The following is a 16,373-nucleotide window of genomic DNA, read 5'->3' on the forward strand; positions in this document are numbered from 1 at the left end:
GCCAAACCCCACAAATACCCTACAGTCATTAATATGAATGTTCGTTCCAAGGATGTGGCTTTCAGGTTGAGAATACTGGCAGTGCAGGGAGATCATGAAATGGCAAGGGAAAGGCAAGATTCCCAAATAGGCATGGCTGGCACTGCCCACTCTCTGCTCTAAAAGGCCGTAGTACCATTTTCTTCCTTCTTTTTAAGGCCACCTTCCTGAATAAGTAGTCCACCCATAGAGGCAATCTATTTCCCTATAAGTCAATTCTCTTCCATTATCTACCATAATCTGGCTTCTGTTCACATCAAGTCACTGCAAATGCCCTATTAAAGGACATAGTCAAATTCATCCTGGCCTCAGGGACTTGGCTTTAGTGAGTCCTTCTTTCTAAAATGCACTTTGGGATCTTCCTGAGGCTGGCTCCTTCTAGTCATGCAGGTCTCAGTTCAAGAAGTCGCCTTGGCTAACTGATCACACTGGCTCCCGTGGCTCACCTACTTCCCGTCACTTCCTAGTACATTATCTTCCTTTTATCTTCTTCTCAGAACTTACACTATCTGACATTATATTTTTAATTTATTAGTTTACTTTTCTAGTACTTTACTTTTCCTGCCACATAGTAAGCCCCAGGAGAGTGGGGGCCTAGACTGCCATGTGCACCAACGTATTCCTAGAGCTAGGAGGTGCCTAACGTATGTACGTGACTCCATCAATATTTGTTGAATTAAATATGTTCAGATTCCAAGACCTTTCTCTTGACTTTATGGTTTTTGACACAGGTGACCTGCTCTCTACTTTTGGAAAAGATCTATTGCCTTGTTTTTCGTAACCGTTTTCTTCTGCTGCTTTCCTGAGTACTCATTCTTCAGTTCTTATTCTCCCCATCCTTCTAACTGTATGTGCTTCCCAAGATTAAATCTCAGCTCTCCTCTCTCTTTACATGCTCTCCCTCAAAGCTTAGCCCCTTGAAAGCTCAGTTCAGAGAGGTCATAAGGATACAGGTAGATACAGGTTGTCTTCTTTCTGGTCCTGGCTTCAACTTTAACTGGCTTCAGACTGTGGACATGTCACTCAAATTCTCTATTCCTTAGTTTCTTCACCTTTTAGATGGGGATAAATACCGACTTCCTACTGGCATTGTGGGAATGGAGTGGAGAGGTTCTAATATTTAATAATTCTATAATTTATGGATGGTTTATACATGAAGGCACTGTGCTAGGCACTTAGCTTTTCTTTTTTTTTTTTTTCTTTTAATGCTCATTCTAACCCCATGAGATAGTTACTACGGTTCTCTCCATTTTGCAGATGAGGAAACTGAGGTTCATAGAGGTAGAGACTCTTGCTTGAACTCACCTTCCTGGTATGTGTCTGAGCTGAGATTTGAACCGCTGTCTGCCTGAGCCCAGAGTTCGGGTCTTTACCATGATACTCTATTGTCTCTTTTGGAAAGTGTTATGAAAAGAATTAGGCACTGAATGAAGTAAAGGAATTATTACTAAATTTGTGACAACTCAAAGAGAAGTATTTAGAGTGGTTAGTCTGGGAGCACAATGACACCTAGCCAACAGGGGTGTTTTCAAGCCATTTTACCCTGAGTTAAAGTCATACCTGATGGTTTCTAACAGGGACTAAAATTCAAAGAGGATTTGGTGTGTGATCCAAATACTTTTTAGTCTAAGAGATGCTCATTTGGTGCAAACTCCCATCATAAGAGCACAGAGAGCTTAATGCACAGACTCCAGGTCACCCAGGGTCTTAGTTAGGAGGGGAAGCCAGTTTTCCACTTTTCCCGTTCATGCATCCTTTCATCCACACGTGAGCTTTCCGAGTCATGTGTTTCTCATAATCACATGGATCTTCCATCCCCAACATAGAGACGTCCTCAAAAAGGCTCCTTTTCCTCCTGGCCTTCCTGGTGATGCCCGGCAACCTTCTTATGCCGATTCTTCTAATCCAGCCAACATCATCTCCCTTCTGGGTACCAGCCAGGTCTGGGAGGAAACATTGCATATCCTAGATGTTAGTGGAAGCTGGTGTGGAGCCAGAAAGAACGAGGCAAGAGCTGCTGAGAAACGATGCACGCAGAGGTCCCTAGCAGTGCTAGGGAAGGAGCACATGAGAATGTGGTATCTGGCCAAAGATCCCATTAAGCATCAAATCATCAGCTTTCTGGCGTCTTACCTCTGCTTCATTGTGCATGTGTGTGCGCGCGCACATGCACATATGGTTGTGTGCACGCCTGTCCTCCTCTCTCTCTCCCCTGCTCTCTGTGTCTCTTTCAGTATCCTGGTTTCTTTCTCATACCCTCCCCTCCCCTTACTCACCAGTCCCTTTCAGACTCCTTTTTTCTTCAAACCTGTCTTTCCAGGTTGCTGAAAGACAGAACTGACAAGAGGACAGTCCCGGACCAGGAATGGTGCCACCTCTCTTAAAGCCTCAGAGTGACAATAACAAGTGGTATTTACCTAAGAGCTATAAACACACCAACTGTTCTCTCCTTCACTGTTTAGTCATGTCATTCAGCATGAATGGACTTTTCCAATGGCAAACAGAAAGAGAAGAAGAAAAACAAACAGTGTATTCACATAAGATAGAGTCTGGGATCCCTGCTGAAGCTGTGAAAACAGAGGACATCTCTTAAATTTGACCTGAGGACACATCTCACCTTAATGGGGGTACACGGGATTCTGGGCCCATGTTGGACTCTGTCCTGAGGTTCCTGGTGAGAGAGGAAGCAAAAAGTAAAGGATGTGGCTGTCCGGCATGTACAGGGGAAAAAGTGCTTCACCTATTCCACAATTGTTAACTATTTGTTGATCACAACCCAGGCACCTAGCACTGCACCAGCTGCTGCCACAGTGCCCACGACAGAGTAAAGGCAAAGTCAAGTGACAGGTCCAAGTTCACATGGCAGGTCAGTGTGAGAGCTCACTTGACTTGCAGTACTACTTTACCATGCTGCCTCCATTGATGCCCATTCTTTCTTTGGGAAGGGGATATCTTTAAGTCTCAGGACTGAAAAACAGGCTCATAGAGTGAAAAACATACCGTTTTAGTTGGAACAACCCAAGTTCCAAATCTTACACTTTAACCTACAAGCTGGGTGGCTGTGGACAACTGACTTAACTTCTTTAAGCCTCAGCTGCCTCATGAACAAGCAGGCATTCTAAGTTGGAGCTTATGCTTTATGGGGGAGACAGCCAAATAACCAGGGTAATACACGGTAGTGTGATCAATAATAGAAAAATGCAGGAAGATGGAACTTGGGTTCCAGTCATAACTCCACCATTAAGTGGCCATGAGCCCTTAGGCAAGTTTCTTAAACTCTCTTGCTTTGGTTTCTTCATCTGTAAATCAACAGGTTAGACCAGGTCATCTCTGAGGTTGTTCCAAATAGAAAGTTCCAGGAATTTATGAAAATAAGGTTGAATCTAGCCCAACATTTATTTCAATCTTTATAATTTTATCAAACTATTTATTTATTTTGAGAGTCAATTAAATCATATTTATTAAAGTGACTTGTAAATTCTTTCTGTTTTATTTTGTTAGTTGATTCTAGAGAGAGGGGGAGACAGAAAAAGAGAGAGACAGTGATTTGTTGTTCTACTTATTTATGCATTCATTGGTTGATTCCCATATATATGTGCCCTGACTGGGGATCAAACTCTCAACTGAGGTATATTGGGACAACTCTAACCCACTGAGCTACCTGGACAGGGCTAAATTCTTTTTTTGTTAAATGAATTTGATGAGTTTTGAATTTCAAATTATACTCAATGCACCAGAGACCTGTTTATTTTTGTGTTTTCAGCAAAATTCTACTTCTTGTTTCTAAGAAAGCTTACTCAAAGAAGGAATTCATTCATCTGTTCAAACCTCCCTTTTTGAGTAAGCTTTCTTAGAAATAGGAAGTAGAATTTTGCCAAAAACACAAAATTCAAGACTCATGAGAGATACTGACTTTTCTTGAGTCTGATTGGTCCCAGTAATAATAATGGTGGAACCCCACATTGGTCTCCATCCAGCTCCTGTGGCAAGAATGCATGCGTATTCACAAATAGCACTGGTCTTAGGGAGTATGTATGTGGTGTGTGAGTGGTGCAGAGTGAGGGATTCAAGCACAGAGAAGAGAAAACTTAATTTTTCATCCTGACAATCAGTGAACTCCTCACAAAGGAGTGTGATAGTCATTGGCCATTGAAGGAAAGGAATTATTTTTCTTTTTAATATAACTTTAAAAAGTATGTTGGATGATTATTTTTTAAAAAGAAATATAGAAAAATAGTAAGAAAGTAAAAAAAAAATACATCAAATCCCATCACTCAAAATAACCATTGTGTACATTTGGTGGACATCAGTCCAGGCTTCTAGAATAAGACGAAGACAGATGGATTGAGGGCTGGGAATTGGGAGAGTGGAGATTGTGGGTGAAAGCAAGATGTTTCACTGTGAAACTTTATATCTCAACCATATTAATGTGTTAGCTATTCAATAAACATAGATAGGTGTATAGATATAAATGATTTTATAAAATTTACATATTATTCAAAAATTAAAAACCATTTGATTTGACTTGAACTCAACTTGGAGAAAAAGAAATGAAAGGAATCTCTGAATTCAAATAAATTTTTCTTAATATAAGATATATTAGTTCATGAAAGATACCTCAACACTCATGAGACTGAAGTATGAAAATATTGACATTTGAGTAATTATACTTTCTAAAAGTACAAGTTTCCATTTTAGACAGGATTGATTAACTTTTGTTATAAGAGATAGAATCAACCCTTCTACCATTTGCTGATTTGGGTTACTATATTTTTATTTTTACATTGCTGAGAATAAAATCCTTTTATTCTTTTTGAGAAAATTAAAGCCCAAATTCCAAAGTTGTTTAGCTTTCATCTAAACTTAAGTGCAATAAGTGTTTGCCACCAGACCATTTACCTTGGTTACTCATTTTCTATTTCTTTCTTTCTTTTTTTTTTTTTTTGTTATTTCTTTGTTTTGTTAATCCTCACCCAAGGATATTTTTCCATTGATTTTTTTTTTAGGAGAGAGTGGAAGAGAGAGGGAAAGACAGAGAGAAACATCGATGTGAGAGAAACATATCAATTGGCTGCCTCTTGCATGAGCCAACCAGGGCCCAGGCTGGGGAGGAGCTCACAACCAAGGTACATGATCTTGACCGGAATTGAACCCGGGACCTTCTGGTCCTCAGGCCTATGGACAGAGCCCATTTCATTCTCTGGGAGTGTTTTAAGGCATTGGGAGCAGTTCAGTCTTGGGACATAGAGACAGAATCCTGAGTCAGAGAAACATTAACTCATACTAATGAAGGTGACAACTTTAATTAGAAAATTTGATTACAGTTGTCTGTCTACAGGACAAAGTCTTCTCCTGTAAACTCTTTATTGAGTGTAGCATTGGAGTCACTGATCTCTGATCTGATTGAATCTCTGATCTGGATGCCCCAGAATAACTTCAGGACTTGGATAATCTTGAGAGGGTCCCTGTTGCCTCCAAACTTAATCTGCACAATGGAGGATATTGTGTTTTGAAAATTTGTGACTTGAGGATTTTCACAACAATCGATGAGTCTCAGAGAATCAGTGTATTATAGTATTTAAACACTTGGCTCCAGGGCCAGATTGCTTAAGTTTGAATTGTGGCTCAACCACGATACTAAAAATCACATTTAATCTGTAAAATAACTCTATGTGGTGTTCGTGTTCCCATTTTACAGATAAAAATGAGGTTCAGAAAGTTTGTGATTCTACCAAATGTATACAGTTTGTGGCAGAGATAGGATTTGAACCAAAGCCTGCATGGCTTCAGAGTCCTTATTTTTACTCTTGAACTACCTTTCATCACTTCTTTTAGGAAGCATCATCCATAAGCTCACTGTTGCAAGGGGAACACCCTTTTCCGATTTTTCCAGAGCAAGGAACAGGAGCCTGAAAGGTTGGGTCATTTCTCAAGCAGGGACAAGAAGTAGGGAAACAATTGCTGATTTCTCCATTTCCTGCCTCTCCCACCTCCATTCCATTCTCTTCCATACCCTTCTGCCAAGAAATGCCTCATCATACACAGCATCCATCATGTCATCTCCGGGCTGTAAAGTAAAATCGTCCCATTATCTACAGATCAGAATCTTCATCTGCATGCCCCGCTCTTACCCTTCATAAAAATAAAATAAAAGGTTGGTCCAATGAAATAAAAACATTCTTCTAATTTGAAATAACATGATAAACTCCTACTTACAATCATAATACAGTGGCTCCCAGCAAAATGACCAGAAAAGTTGGAAGGCATTGAGAGCTGTTAAGGCAACCAGAACCTGAGAGGACAAAATCCCAAGGGAAAAAGAAAATCATGCAAAAAAAAGTGAACTGACATTTTAAGTGACATTTTATTTTCAGGGCATTTTTCAATTTTAGGTTTGAGACAAAGGGCCCAGGCAGGAGGCAGCTACTAAGAGTCAGAGAACATAATGATTGTGATAGTCCTGTGGGGCTGGAGAGACAAAAAGGAGATAGTGGAGCATCAGAATAGTAATGAGAAGAGAGGGCTGGAGAAGTTATTCAAATATTCCATCAGATTCCCCACCCCTCAGAATTTTCCAAATTCTGAAACTACGAATGAGAGGAGACTAATAAACCTAGGATCTCAAAGAAAAATAAAATTTTGTTAGTGTCATCGTGCCAAAGGGATAAGGCTTAGGAATCAGGACTAAGCAGGTAGAAAAATCTTCAATAAACACCCCCAGAACCTTACTGGGAATTTCAGAAAGGGAAAATAAACCAGAAGTGATAGATCCTTGCCATAACTGCAAATCTACTTCAAATCAGCTTAGTACTTGATTAGTGGAAGTTAATAGCCCCAATCTCTCTGAGGAAAGCATCATTTTAAAATTGTTGCATTCTGGCCCTAGCTGGTTTGGCTCAGTGGATAGAGCATCGGCCTGCGGACTGAAGGGTCCCGGGGTTTGATTCCGGTCAAGGGCACCTGCCTGGGTTGCAGGCTTGATCCCCAGTAGGGGGCGTGTAGGCGGGAGCCAATCGGTGATTCTCTCTCATCATTGATGTTTCTATCTCTCTCCTGCTCTTCCTTTCTCTCTGAAATCAATAAAAAATACATTTTAAAATATAATTAAAATAAAATTGTTGCATTCTGATCCTCATATTTTTCCTGAGAATAGATTGCGGTGGAGGGGGCACTCATGGGAAAGAAAAAGACTTTTTATATCATCTTATTATACCAGGACCTGGGCAAAATCAAGGCAGAGGATGATAATGAATCCTAGGGCCACACCAGACCCAGAAAAGATACAGACCTGAGCTGTTGAGACCTCAGGGAAGCCTGACCTATATGAGAAGCCTTTGGTGATTGTCTGCTGTAACAAGAACCAGGACAGGGATTCCCAGGGTCCAGGACTCCACGCTGCTGCATTGTCATAATCTGCTATTTGCCACACTGGGAAGAGTTGGGAACGTGTGTGTGTGTGTGTGTGTGTGTGTGTGTGTGTGTGTGTGTGTGTGATTGTACATACGCTGGACTGTAAGCACACTAGTTATGTTGCCTGTTTCATCTCAGTACCACACAATTCTAAGCACATGGTTAATGTTGAATGACAGCAAGGATGTGCCTTTTTCAGCCTTTATGACTATAATGCTTGTTATAAGACGTATTTTCTTCATTCATTTTGGCTCTTAAAAAACTTCTTCCTCCTTTCCCCAAAATAAAACAAGCCACAAAAACAAAACAAGCCACAACAAAAACCCAGATTGGCGATGTGATCGCTAGCAGTCGTTTCTCTTCTTCTGCACATCGTTTGCTGTCTGAGACCATTGTCATCTATCATTGGATTTTCCCCTCCATGACTTTCTTGGGTTGGGAGCAGAGCTCCTTTTTCCACAGGAGGAGACATGCTCAGAAAGGTTGTTTTCCTTCCCCAAGTCGTGCACATCATCCAGGGCAGAGATGAGCTGTGAACCCAGGACTGCCAGACTTCAGAGCCCCACGTACTTTCCACTACCCATACGGTCTCTATCCACAGGCCGATGACAGTGTCTCTAGTCCCCAGCTGCACGGCCAGCCTTCTTGAATTGAGAGGTGCATATGTCTGGGCTCCGTGGAGCAGCCGAGGCTCTGGATCTCCCATTCATTTTCAGCAGAGTGATTCCACTTTTGTTGATTTTACACTTGGGGCTTTCCTTTAACATTTCATTTGAGCAAAGTGTTCCAAAGCAAAGTCAAACCAAACCAAACTGGACCAAACAAACAAGTCCCCTGACCTTGATGATTCGGGAACCTCGAAGGTCCCTACTATAAAAACTCACTGCAGTTCCTTCCTTCTGAGCCATCAGTCTTCAGTCTCAGAGGCTCCTGGCAATGAAGGGTTAGTATGAAGCCAGACCCTTGCAGGCATAAAACAGCATCTGCTTCCCTCTTGCTGTGCACAGCTTCAGGGCCCAGGCCCCAAGGGAAAGGGGACAGTCTGGCAACATTGTTAGGAGAGTGTTCAGCAGATCCCAACTTTCATGAGCAGGCCCGTGAGCCAGTGTATCCTAATGGTTAAATGCACAGGCTTTAGACTCAGATGTATCTAGTTTAAGTCCTGATTTCTAGTAATTGCTAGATTTTTTACCATGGTCAAAGTTCCTTTATCCCCCTAAGTCTCAGTATCCTCATTGCTAAAATGCAGACAGTAGTAAAAATTCTATCTAATAAAGAGGGAATATGCTAATTGACCATCATGCCCTCACAAAGATGGTGGCGCCCAGAGCCAATAAGGAGGGAATATGCTAATTGACTGCCATGCCCTCAAAGATGGCAGTGCCCACAGCCACAAGATGGCGGCGCCCAGTCCCCTCAGCCCTGCTGGGGTGGCAGGCACGCTGCATGGCCGGGACCACCCCCAGGCAGGTCCAGCTGCTCCATGCACCTGCCTCCGGAGCCCCTAGTCCCCTCAGCCCCCAAGCCGTCCAGGGCTGACCTGAGGTGCAGGCAAGCCTCAGATGGCGGCTGCCCAGCCGCCCAGGGCTGCTCGAGGCTCAGGTAACCAGGGCCGGCCGACTCTTGCACTGTGGCAGTGGAAGCAGCAGAGGTGTGATGGGGGTGCCGCCTTCCCCTGATTGCTGGGTTGCCTCCTGCCCCTGAGGGCTCCTGGACTGTGAGAGGGGGACGGCAGGGCTGAGGGACGCCCCCTCCAGTGCATGAGTTTTCATGCACCGGGCTTCTAGTTGTTTTATAAAGTTCTTAAAAAGATGAAATGAGACCATGTATATAAAGCACCAGCAACTACCATTTGTTGAGCACTTACTATATGCCAGGGCCTCTACTAAGTGTTTTAGAAATGATGCCCATTTGCCACTTCACAACCACCTTGTGAGGTTGGATATTTGGCCTGTGACTGGTCACACGAGAAGCAGTCCGTACGTGAGAGTTGTCATTACATGGTTTTGCTTTTACAGAGACATGGTGTTGGATTGACTGAGCCAGGTGACTGCTGTGATTGCCCACATGCAGTGATGCTGGGCTGGACCCTCCCATGTGCTGCCTCTGCCTCATTCTCTCGCTGGAGAAGACACCACCACCACAGAGCTCAGTGCTTCTCCCAGTGAGCTCTCCCTGTCGGGGTTTTCTTCTCTCTCCATCCAAAGAGCGTGTGCTCCCCTCCTCAATCTCAGTCCCAGCTGGGCTCCCACCAGCTGATGTTGGCAGGCGAGAAGGCAAAATGAATTTTCAAAAAATGCATTAAATTTTAAATCAGGCCCTAACCGGTTTGGCTCAGTGGATAGAGCATCAGCCTGCGGACTGAAAGGTCCCAGGTTCGATTTTGGTCAAGGGCATGTACCTTGGTTGCGGGCACATCCCCAGTAGGGGGTGTGCAGGAGGCAGCTGATTGATGTTTCTCTCTCATCGATGTTTCTAACTCTCTATTCCTTTTCCGTTCTCTCTGTAAAAAATCAATAAAATATATATTAAATTTTTTTTAAATCAGAAAACTAACTAGACTTGAGTCCCAGTTCTCCCACTTTCCAGACAGAGAATGGATGTCTGTTCTTCACCATTGATGTGGGAAATTCTTTGGCAAATCATTGAATCTGTCCAAGCCCAAACTCCTATATCTGAAAAAACTGGAAAGAGAATGAATAAGGAATGAAATGTTCATTGAGCATCTACTACACACCAGGAGATTCATATAAGCTGTCTCAATGTTTCATCTCAATACCCTATAATTACTGTCACCATTTTTCAGTTGATAAAACGGAGGCTCAGGGAAGTTAAGAGACTCGCCCAAGATTGTACTGCCATATAGAACTTGAAGGCAGGTTTACGGAAACCAAGTTATATGTTCTTTCTATCATATCAACCAGCAATTTCAAAGGCTGCCCTAGAATCGCCTCCCACCTGCCCCTCTGGATACATGGAAAGACAAAATCTCCTCTTTTCATAGGTAAACATCTCTTTGCAAATTGCCCGTGCAATGGGGACAGGTACTTTTCAAGAAAGTTTCAAAGTCTATCCTATCTCCATCCTCAGGCAACTTAGCACCTACTTTTGTGGATAATTTGGAGTGATGTGAGCCTCTGTTTTTTCCTGAGATTGTTTCTTCTCTGAATCTATAAGCTTGAATGCACACAAATACAGCTTTGGTCCCTGTAAACAAACGCAGTGACACAACCACATGACTCACCCACCAGTCATTTCCAATGGCTTTCCAAAGCATGGGCATGGCATGGCCCTGACCACCTGTTCTGTTATTCTGTATCCCTGGAAACTGGCTCTTAGGTCATACGTGGAAGGACCATTCTGGTTGGGTGGAAGTGGGGAAGGGGAATTTATGACTGCTGGGAAAGAAGGAGATCTTTTTGCTAGGAAAATTGATCATTGGGCAACCAATTGATTTAGAATCTGTTGAGAGCCAGGTCCCTGAAACATAAAAAGGGATGAGTACATGGAACCTTAGAGGCAAAACCAAGGTTGGAACACATTGCCTGACCAGCACAAGTGGTGAAATAGTTGCTATTATGACTGTTTAGAAAAACCTGGAATTCTGTCATAGGTTTAAAACATGGGTCTCTGCCATTAATCCTATCTTTTGGTAAAGGAAATTGAAGTTGTTGGGGTTGAAAAGTACCTCTTTCCAGATCTCCTATCCCATATATTGGGAATTCCACCTTGAGTTTTTGTCTTTAGCCTAAAGTTTTGATCTCGTGATCGAATATATCAACAGTTAACATATAAATACCCCGGGTAGGAATAATGCATGAAGGCAGAGATAGGCTTCACCGTTGTACTACTTCAATTGATAAGAAGGAAAGAAGCGGGCTACTGTATTGAAAAGAATTGTAAGTTTCAGGTAGGGTTCAGGGGAGAGTCATGGGGGCTGTGATTGATTAGCAGTATCTGTCTCTGGCTGGAATGAGAAGTGATAGAATAGACACATTGGTTGACCCTCCAATCAGTGCATTTGTTTACTCATTCAGTGGTGGTACCCAACTTGATTTCTTATCACTATTGATCCTCAGGGCACCTTTTACTCTCACGTGAAAGATACTATTGTTGTAGTCTATACCTTACCCAGCTAGTTTCTACTTGATATTTCCAATCAGTCCAGCCCACATCCCTGTTCATGGAGCGGCATTGGCAGCTTTGATGGTCTATTTCTGATCATGCTGGAAGGAAGCAGGGGGAGGCCTGGTGAGCAGTGTTTATAAAGTCTAAAGCAGTGATGGCGAACCTATGACACGCGTGTCAGCACTGACACGCGTAGCCATTTCTGATGACACGCGGCCGCTGAGGCGGTCGCATGCCGAGGACGAAACATTTGCGAAATAATGTTTTTTCCTCAAAGTGACACACTACCCGAGTTATGCTCAGTTTTTTGGCGAAGTTTGACACACCAAGCTCAAAAGGTTGCCCATCACTGGTCTAAAGTCTTGTCCAGGAATATCCTAGGCCTTCACGTTCACTCATCACTTACTCACTGACTCACTTAGAGCAACTTCCAATCCTGCAAAATACACCCATGGTAAGTGCCTTATACTAGCTAACACTTTTATCTTTTATACTATATTTTTATTTACCTTTTATTCTATATTTAGATATGTTTTGATACACAAATACTTACCATTGTGTTACAATTGCCTACAGTTTTCAGTGCAGTAACATGTTGCACAAGTTTGTAGCCTAGGAGCAATAGCCTATACCAGTGGTCGGCAAACTACGGCTCTGTTGACTAATGAGTTTGCCGACCACTGGGATAGGGGCTTAATCACAAGGAACAACAACAGCCTGTAATTATTGGAATCGAGAGTCTAGGTCAGTGGTCGGCAAACTCATTAGTCAACAGAGCGGCAAACTGCGGCTCGTGAGCCGCAGTTTGCCGACCACTGGCCTATACCATATGTAGGTGTGTAGTAGACAGTAACATCTAGGTTTGTGTAAGTGCACTCTATGATGTTCACACAACCATGAAATAGCTTCATGTCACATTTCTCAAAGTGTGTCTCTGTCGTTAAGCGACGCGTGACTGTATATTTATACCTAATCCATTGTTTCTCAATGCCCAAGGTAAGTGTCTCCACAATTTACTTCTCTCCTCTTCCACCCATCAATACGCTGCCTGTCTCCAGTGCTTTGCCGGCACTGTGATAGCACTGCAGGACTTGGTCTCTTATGGGATTTGGTAAAGAATTCATTTACGATGTACACCTAGGGGTGGAATTGCTGGGTCTAAACTCCCACCCATAGTGCCTGAAGGTTCTTGTGGCTCCTTGTCCTCACCAAGACTTCATTGTCCAGCTTTGGGAAACTTGTCGATAAAGTGATATCTGATCTCAAATTGCTTTTCTCTGGTTACTAATAACTTTGAGTGTCTTTCATATCTACCTAATAAAAGAGTAACATGCTAATTGCCATACCTTTGTGACACCCACCAGCCAATCAAGAGCAAGTATGCAAATCAACCCAACAGAGGTGGCGGGTTAATTTGCATATGCAGGTGCCGAGTGGTGGGGGGCATTCCACACCACTCCTTGCCGCTCCAGGTCTCTGGGCAGCATGGGAAGGCAGAAAGGTGGCTCCGGGCCAGAACTGAAAGGCTGCTCCGGCCAGAGTGAAGGTGGTGCCGGCAGCCAGGGGAAGGAAGGCCCATTCTTGCACGAATCTTCGTGCATCGGGCTTCTAGTACTAAATAACCTTCTGTATTTCCTCTTCTGTAAATTGCCTTTGAACACCCTCTGCTCATTTTTCTGTTAGGGCTATATTGAATTTCCTTAAAAATTTTAGGTATTGGTTTTAGAGATAGTTCTTTTCTCATTCTGTTATTCACCTATTACTTTTGTTCATGGTGTCCTTCAGGGAACAAAAAATACTTAGTTTTGTTAGAGTAAAATTCATTCTTTTTTTCTTGTCATAGCATTAGTGTTCTGGAAGTTTTATGAAACTTCACTAACTCCTAGGTCACAAAGGTATTCTACATTTTCTCTATTAATTCTATAGTTTTGCTGTTCACATTTAGGTTTTTAATCCATGAAATTAGATAGAAATCTAGTTTTTATTTTCTTCCTGTAATAGTCAGTTTTCTAGTTTCCCAATGCTATTTATTAATCAAGTGTCCCTCTCAATTATCTGTGGGTCTATCTATCTATCTATCTGTCATCAAACTTATCTAGACACTAATTTCTTCTCTACTGTTGGCTGATTTGTCTGTGTCTGAACCAAGATCACACTGTTTTTATTTTTATTTTTTAAATATGTCTTAAAATTAATGATGTCTCGATTAGTTGTGAGCCAATATAAATGTTAGATCAAGTTCCTGAAAAACAATCCAACTGGAATTTCTATTGGAATTGCATTAATGTTACGGGTCCTCATCTGGAGCCCAACAGTGTTTTTTGGCTCTTGGTGACCTTGTGACCGTTGGCAAGGGGCCGGATGTGTCGCTCGGTGTGAGGAGAAGGCTTGGTGATGCCAGCACATCTGGTGAAGCCAGCACTTCAAGGCACTCCTCAGGCTCCTGGAAATCCTCACCAGTAGAGATGACTCATGGTTTCGTAAAAAGCTGCTGATCTCATTAGTTTCAGAAACAATTGCATGACTGGGCAGGGCCTCTCAGTAGATACAGTGCTGACGGGGCCCCCAGAGCAACACCTCCACTTCTCCTAAGGTGGTGAAATAGCCAGAAACTGGTTCCCATCCAAACCCTGGAAACCACCGTCGGTGAGGTCATTCCATACATGCCAAGACCTTTATGAGATTACCATCTGCAGAGTCCGGAAAAATCACTTTTCCACCCAATGTTCTAGATGATTGATGGAGAAAAAAATTCTCCAATTGTGTCAACTGTCACTGTTATTATTAAAGGAATATGTACTATGTCATACATATACACACATTCAAATTATTCAGACGGAGAAAAATCCTAGTCATTCCATATTCAGAAAAAAAAAAAGCCCTTTGGAGCAACTAAAAGATGAAATAAAGAAAAAGAAATCCTAAAACAACATTAATTCACAGACCCAGCGATGATCACTGTTAAAAAACTTTGATTTTACTTTCCCTTCTGGATTTTTTAAATGCTTGTGAAATATTTCAAACATAAAAAAAAAATGCGTGTTTTTTTCTTATCGAGAAATAAAGAATGACAATAATAAATACAGTTGAAGACCACTGGGTGCCCTACCCTGAGTCCTATTACCTCCCTTCTCTTCAGAGAGATAATTATGCACTCCTGAATTCTCATGCTTAATTTTATTTTTTAAAAATATATTTGTATTGATTTCAGAGAGGAAGGGAGAGGGAGAGGGAGAGAGAGATAGGAACATTAATGATGAGAGAGAATCATTGATCGGCTGCCTCCTGCACACCCACCACTGGGGTTCGAGCCCACAGGCCAGTCATGTGCCTTGACCGAGAATCAAACCGTGACCTTCTGGTTCATAAATCGACGTTCAACCATAGCCATGCCGGTCAGGCTCATGCTTAATTTTATACGTTTGCTACCTATGTATCTACCCCTAAGCTGTAAGTAGCCAAGTTTTGCACATTTTAAAACTTTATATAGATGGTTTTATGCTGTCTGTATCATTCTGTAATTGAAGTTTTACCAATATTCACATATGCTCCTCTCTTACCTTCATTTTAAGAGCTAAATGGTATTCTATAATATACATATGTCTCAATTTTTACATTCGTCTGTTGATAGATAATTAAATCCTTTCCAAATGTTTGTTTCTATGAAAAAGCGGCACATATTTTCTTGTGCACATGTTGGAATTTCTCCAGAATGCTCTATTGGAGAGTACGAGTGTCTTCTGTGTTCCTAGATAATGCCAACATGTTTTCCAAAGCAGTGGTGTCGATTTAAACCTCCCACCAGCAGGCATGAGGGTCACCATTGTTCAGTGTCCTCACAAACACTTGGCATGCCTTTACTTTGAATTGTTATTAACATGATGGATGTGAAATGATATCCCATTATTAAAATTTACATTCCACAAAAATTAATGAGGTTGAGCACATTTTCACATATTTTTCATCTTTTCAATTTTTCCTTACTGCAAATTGCCTGTTAATATACTTGTTCCATTTTTCATGACATTGATTTTTTTTGTAAATATTTTTAATATACTCTGTATATGAGCCATTTTGGCTATATATTTTGTAAGTACCTATATTTCGTACATAGCTTGTCTTTTAAAAAAAAAATCAAGGGTGTTTTTTAGAGCAGTTTTAGGTTCACAGCAAAATTGAGGGGAAGGTATGGAGATTTTCCATGTATTCCTTGCCTCCACACATGTATAGTCTCCTTCACTATCAACATTCTTTACCAGAGTGTGTATACATGTTCCAACTGATGAACCTACATTGACACATCATTATCACCAAAGCCCATGGTTTACCTTAGGGTTCAGTCTTGGTGTTGTACATTCTATGGGTTTAGACAAATGTCTAATAACATATATCCAGCATTATAATATCACAGAGTATTTACACTGCCCTAAAAATCCTCTGTGCTCTTCCTATTATTCATCCCTCTCTCACACAGCAATCCCAGATAATCCCTGATCTTTTTACTGCCTCTTCTAGTTTTGCTTTTTCCAGATGTCTCATAGTTGGAATCATATAGTATATCACCTTTTCAAATTACCTTCTTTCATTTAGTAAGTGCATTAAACTTTCCTCCATGTCTTTACATGGCTTCATAGCTCATTTCTTTTTACCTCTGAATAATGTTCCATTGTCTGGCTATACCACAGTTTTTCCGTGCACCCACTGAAGGACATCTTGGTTGCTTCCAACTTTTGGCAATTGTGAATAAAGCTGCTATAAACATCTATGAGCATGTTTTTGTGTAGACTCCTTTAAGT

This window comes from Cnephaeus nilssonii, assembly GCF_951640355.1.
Source record: "Cnephaeus nilssonii genome assembly, chromosome: 13".
Taxonomy (NCBI): Eukaryota; Metazoa; Chordata; class Mammalia; order Chiroptera; family Vespertilionidae; genus Cnephaeus; species Cnephaeus nilssonii.